Consider the following 7044-nt stretch of genomic DNA (forward strand, 5'->3'; position numbering starts at 1 on the left):
AAAACAAAGTCTCTTTGTGACCGTGACCCTGAGAAGGAACTTCTGTATCACAGTTTCTCAACCGCTTTTCGTCCCACGACCCAAATAACGTGCCTACCACCCCGAATGGACAGTATATAGAGTTATATAAAAGAACTGGTGAAATTCTTTAATTTTATTCACAGAATTCCCTCATTATGTCGCATCGAGAGGCACCTTCTTCTAGTGATATTTCAGAAATAGCAACCAGAGGAATCCATTACGTTGTAAAGGGCCAAAGTATTTTGTGCGTACGAGTATCTCGTCAAGCAGTATTTCCCTGTACCAAACAGTCAATAACCTTTATGTCATTTACCCTCAGAATGTTTTCGGTGCAATGTGCTTATGAGATGATAGAATTTCGATATAAACTGCATCTTAACCTCTGCCCGTTCGATCAAAACTATGATCATAATTTTTTTTTCTCTTCAGAATTTTCTTCAGATTAGGGTGAGGACTGAAGGTATTTTGACTATTATTTCTAGTTATTTCAATAAACCAAGTGGTGGCTCTGTCTTGATCGAAGAGACGTTATGATTAGAGACATTCCAAGCAGGACCATCACGACTTTATCTTCTGTGCAGAAAATGCACGAGCTGTGATTTTGGGGAGGTTTGGCTACTATTTCTAGCAAGCGCAATGACTACGCTATTCTCAACAAACGAAAAAGGCGGCAAGTTACCTAACGACACGTCTATCTGGACATTACTGGACACAGTGAAGGTCTCAACTTTCACTTTATGATTACAAACCTAAAAAATACTGTAAAGTTTCCCTCAAACCTCGTTCTACTAGTTTAAAAAAGGAAAGTATATTTGATAAGATAGCCCTAAGTGTACAAAACTACGGTAGAGTCACGGCTGGGATTCATCCAAGGCTAAACTGGACTAAGCAACAACTGTTTTATAAATAATTTGTCATCTGTAAGATTTGAACTGCAGTTCAGGAGGTTCATCCACAATAAGTGTACGTTACTTGTCGTATATAAATGTTTGCATCATAACTAGAAAGAAAAAAAAAGTTGAAAATACAACAACGAAGAAAAAATGTTTCTGATAAAATCCAGTTTCTTTTTTTTTTAAAAAAAGAGAAAAAAATACAGTACGTCCCTGGGTGGGCTTGAACCACCAACCTTTCGGTTAACAGCCGAACGCGCTAACCGATTGCGCCACAGAGACTACGATGCGAAATCCGCTTCAGTTAAAGAACAAAATAAATGTAAAGCAAACACGAGTGTGTGTGCGTGCGTCACTTTGTGTAGCTGTTGCTACGACCACCACCACCACCACTACTGCTATTGCTAGTTTTTTTCTCCTTTGTCGATATCGTCAGTGTTGTTTAGCACCAGGTCAGCCTCGATCGAACAAATCTATGGCCAGTCATTCCAGCCGTGGCCATCTCTTCTTGTACACACTGGCCAGAATGTCCTGACGTTTCTCTCGTTTTAAACATTAGAGTGAGCATTGAAGGTATTTTGGCCATTATTTCTAGTTACTTCGAGCAACCACTTGGAAGCTCGGCTCTGATTGAAGAGATGTTATGATTAAAGACTTTCCAAACGGAACCATCACGTCTCTATCCTCTGTGCAGGAAACACAGAACCGTATTATCCAACGTGAGGCGGTGTTGTGATTTTGGATGAGGTTAGACTATTACTATTTCTAGCAGGCGCACCGACCATGCTGTCTGGGTCATTTGTTGCGTCTTTGTAAAACAAGGCACAACTACACTTTAGTGCCTCCGTCTTTGTTTCTTTCTAATTTCCTGTAAAATGTATGGCTTTTCATAAAATTTTGCAGAGGTGAATTCTCGAAAGTATAGATTACGAATATATTGAAGCTGACGTCTGTAGGGGACTGACATGCCGCTGTGGTAGGCCCCTCGACCCCACAGGTCTTCACGGTCTGTCTTGCCGCCTAAATGCTCATCGCTTCGCTCATCTCATCGAGCTAAGCCTAATCATTAAGCGGGCCCTGGCTCGGATTAACATCCCTTCAGTTCTGGAGCCGCCGGGATTATCCACAAATGATGGAAAGAGACCACATGGTCTTACCCTCTGTCCCTGGGTTAGAGATAGATGCCTCATTTGGGATGCCACGGTCTGCGACTCCATTTCTCCTTCCCACATCCTGGATGCTGCAGTTAACGGCACTGTTTCCGTAGCCGAACAGAAGAAAACCCTGAATTATCGGGGCCTGACAGTGAACTATCTCTTGCAACCTGTGGCGTTTGAGACGGTAAATTTCTACAATGTTGGTAGGAAATTGTCGGTGGAGGGAGAGGATCGGAAACTTCATCTAAAAGTTATGTGAATGTTTATCAATGATTGTAATCTACCCCTGTGAAAACGTATCGTTGCAAAACTTTTAAATTTAAATTTAGAAATGCATTTTCAGAAAATTATGAGCGGACAAAATCTGGGGGAATGGATAATACTTTATGTAACTTTCACGATATATTTATTAGGTATTTTGTCCGTTTTTACATTCTACGTTCAAATTCCGCCGGGGTTGACTTTGCTTTTCATCTTTTCGGGGTCGATAGAATAAGTACCAATTGAGCACTGGGGTCGATATAATCGACTGATCCTTCCCCTAAAATTACTGACCTTGTGTCAAAATGTAAGGATAATTATATATAAAGTAACAACAAAAACGAGCAAATTTACACCGTGTTTTTAATTAATTTATAAAAACTGAAAGGCTGTTGCGATTTCCTGTTGTTCATTCGTACCATAAGCATGTCTAGGCGTGGCAGTGTGTTAAGAAGTTTGTTTCCCAACCACATGGTTCCGGGTTCAGTCCCACTGCGTGGCATCATGGGCAAGTGCCTTCTTCTATAGCGTCGGGCCAACCAAAGCATTGTAAGTGGATTTGGTTGACGGAAACTGAAAGAAGCCCTGTCGTATATATATATATATATATATATATACATATATATATATATATATATGTGTGTGTGTGTGTATTTTGTGTTTGTCCTGCCACCATCACTTGACAACCAATGTTGGTGTGTTTACATCCCCCATAACCTAGCTTTTTGGCAAAAGAGACCGATAGAATAAGTACTAGGCTTACAAAGAATAAGTTCTGGGGTCGAATTTTTTCGACTAAAGGCGGTGCTCCAGCGTGGCCGCTGTCAAATGACTGAAACAAGTAAAACAATGAAAGAATAGTAGATATATATAGGCATGGATGTATGGTAAGAAGCTTGCTTCCCAACCACGTGATTCCAGGTTCAGTCCCACTGTATGACACCTTGGGCAAGTGTCTTCTACTGTAGCCTGGATTTAGAGGATGGAAACTGAAAAAAGCCTGTCATATATATATATATATATACATATACATATATATATATATATATATATATATGTGTGTGTGTGTGTATGTGTATGTATATATATGTGTGTGTGTGTCTTTATGTCTGTGTTTGTCTCCCCACTATCACTTGACAACCAATGTCAGTGTGTCCCCATAACTTAGTGGTTCGGCAAATGAGTCCGATAGAATAAGTACTAGACTTACAAAGAATACGTCCTGGGGTCGATTTGCTTGACTAAAAAAACCCTGTATGGTGGAGCTCCAGCATGACCACAGTCAAATGACTGAAACAAGTAAACAAACAAAAGAATTTATATGTGTATATCTGCGTGCACGTGCGTCTGTCTGTGTGTCCCCCACTTCCACTTGACTACCAGTGTTGATGTGTTTACGTGTCCATAACTTAGCAGTTCAACAAAAGAGACTGATAGACTAAGTACCAGGCTTGAAATTAAAAAACATAATTACAGGGATTGACTTGTTCAACTGAAAATTCTTTAAACCAGTGCCCCAGCATGGCCACAGTCTAATAACTGAAACAAGTTAACGAATAAAAAATATGGTTTAATGATTTATCCGAAAGTTTAGTGATCGGAAAAGCTTTGATCATAAATCTGTTCGATCAAGTCTGACCTAGGGCTAAACGAGAAACAAATAAAAGAAAAAACAAAATCACTTTACCGAATGCAGAGTTTTTATTTGACAAAACATTTGGCTCACCTACAACACGCACACACATGCACACACACACACACACTCTCTTTCTCTCTTTCATACACACTCTCTCTCCCTTTCTCACTCTCGCACTCTCTCTCCCCCTCTCTCTCACACACACATGCACACACAGTCTCTCTCACACACTCTTGCACACACACACACTCACACATGAACTCACACACACACACTTTAAGCATTTGATTTACTGTTTGATCTAGTTACACATTTTATGCGATCACAGTAAAAACAAATATGTATCAGGCTCAAAAATCAATCAAACATGATCAATAATTTATAGGATATTTCCTTTGACACTGACACCACTGCTGCCACCACCACCATCATCATCATCATTGTCATTGTGCCATGGCTAGTCCTGCAGACTCAGAGGCACTGCAGTTATTTGCACTTCCCTTATTTATCTCCTTTTCTATAGGATATCCATTTACTCTGACCTACATTACCAAATGTGGCTGTTTTTTTTAAGGTGGTAGGGTGTGATTTAAGGGGCATTTATCTGTTATTTCTAGTAGGTCAACATCTGACAGTATAGTGTTCATCATTATCATCATCATCATCATCGTTTAACGTCCGCTTTCCATGCTAGCATGGGTTGGACGATTTGACTGAGGACTGGTGGACCAGAAGGCTGCACCAGTCTGATTTGGCAGAGTTTCTACAGCTGGATGCCCTTCCTAACGCCAACCACTCCGAGAGTGTAGTGGGTGTTTTTATGTGCCACCGGCACAAGGGCCAGTCAGGTGGTACTGGCAATGGCCACACTCAAAATGGTGTATTTTACGTGTCACCTGCACAGGAGCCAGTCCAGTGGCACTGGCAACGATCTCACTCGAATGATACAAAATTACAACAGCTCAATGTTTAACATCCTACCTTTTGTCTTTTACTTGTTTCACTCATCAGACTGTGGCCATGCTGCAGCAGCGCCTTGAAGAATTTATAGTCGAATGAATCAACCCCAGTTCTTCTCTAGTTTTCTTTGTTTATCTTTTTTTATTTTGAAGCCTAGTACTTATTCTATCAGTGTCTTTTGCTGAACCACTAAGTTACAGGCACATAAACACACCAGTTGCCAAGTGGTGGGGAGGTAACACACACACACATATATATTTATGTGAATCATCTAAGAGATCACAAGGAAAAGCTGCATTCATATACCTGTCAATAGAGCAGGTATATTATCCAAAATATATAGTATTATCCATTCATCACGGTTGATCTTACCAATCAGTTTCGTGCAAGGAATACAGTGGAGTGTGAGGTAACAATCCGATTATATAACCTTACACTCATTAGAGTTAGCCAATATGGAAGGGAATATGGCAGTCGCCGATATAGAAGGGAATATCTTGGTATATATATGTATATATTATAATATATACCCGAATATCCAGTTATGTTATTCACTAACTGAGATGCTTCCGAAAAAAAGAAAATCTTTGGAAAACAGTTTATAGCAGAAACTCCATCTAAGATCTGAAGAAGGAATTGCAATTCCGAAATATCATCGGACTATAGATAACCAAATTACAACAAGTATAAAGTCCATTTTTTGTTTTATAGTGCATTGTTGTACCATTCTAAACTTTTTATTGTTTACAAACAATACACAATGCTTCAAGTGAACTACAATACTCTCCCATATAAATAATGTTTTTATAATGTATATACATATGTATATGGGTATATATGCCCTGAAGCATATATAAGCATTGAACTGCGAGTATAAGTGTACATATGTGTGTATATATGTATGTATGTATGGACAAGCATATGGGAGTGTATAAGCATGTATGGATGTAGGTCTGTATATGTATATATATATGTATGTATATAAGTATTTATATGTGTGTCTATGTATGTACAGAAAAATGTGTGTATATGTATATATGGCTGTATGGGTGTGTATATGCATAAACATGTATATTGGTTTGTAAGATACATATGAATTTGAGTGTATATATTCCCGTATATCTGATGTCAGTCTATTTACATCTTTTTTAACACCTCCATTTTTTCCATTAATTATTGTCTCCTCCACACCACATCAAACTTATATAGCACTCTTCTTTAGTTTTTTATCTATTATAACTTACTCTACAATAAATATTAATAACATAAACAATTTTTTCGATGTTAAATATATAAAAACCTTTCTTCTATATCGCTCTATAGACGATTATACAAGTTTAGCAGTTGATAACGTAACTAAAATCCCCTTTATCTTGAATTTTTAACCTTATTACTCGTATAGTATCTATTCCAAAATCTAAAAAGTATTTCAATACTGTGACCAGATAATTAATTGCGACATATTACACTTATTTTTTTTTCTATGAATATTAGATCTATTATTTACAATAAATTCTTTTAATTATAAATTTTATAAAGCTGAAATTTTTATTGATTACTATTAAACATTTTTTCCTAATAATTTCTTAAGTCGAAATGATAATTGATGGTTAAGTAAAAATCTTGGTTTTTGTATTTGAAAATTCTTTCACTTCCTTATTTGGTTATCCTAAACACAAATTCAGCCTAATCAATTAATTTATTTCATTTACAAAGTTTTAAATAGACACATATATAGAAATTCATAGAAAGAATGTCAGCCTTTTAATATTTTAATATTATTATAAATATTAGCACCCAATTTATATTTTTTAGTCTTGTTTAAAATAGACATGACTCCAAGAACAAACAAACACATTACAACATGATTACTAACAGAAAATCTATGTACTTCTAACGTCTTTTGTAGTTTTTATCCAAGCTACCAACGAGTACAATTAGACAATTCTGATTTTCTATTATGAATATCTGAGTCTTTTTGTATGAAACAAATTGTATAGCAACATGAGTAATAAAAACTATAATCAATTTTAACATCTAATCTCCTCCATCAGATGTTAAGCGATGATGATGATGGTGATATTACAAGTTTCTTTCAGTTTCTTTCTACCAAATC

General features: G+C 37.1%; 1 protein-coding gene and 1 non-coding gene across 3 annotated transcripts in view; one reads left to right on the top strand and one right to left on the bottom strand.

The window, feature by feature from the left end:
• Nucleotides 1–7044, top strand: part of LOC128248884 (uncharacterized) — a 118978-nt gene that overhangs the window by 75353 nt on the left and 36581 nt on the right. The window lies entirely within an intron of this gene.
• On the bottom strand, nt 1123–1196 carry Trnan-guu (transfer RNA asparagine (anticodon GUU)). Its single transcript has one exon. It is a non-coding gene; the product is annotated as a tRNA-Asn (tRNA).

The sequence above is a fragment of the Octopus bimaculoides genome, chromosome 10 (genome assembly GCF_001194135.2).
Source record: "Octopus bimaculoides isolate UCB-OBI-ISO-001 chromosome 10, ASM119413v2, whole genome shotgun sequence".
In the NCBI taxonomy this organism is placed as follows: domain Eukaryota; kingdom Metazoa; phylum Mollusca; class Cephalopoda; order Octopoda; family Octopodidae; genus Octopus; species Octopus bimaculoides.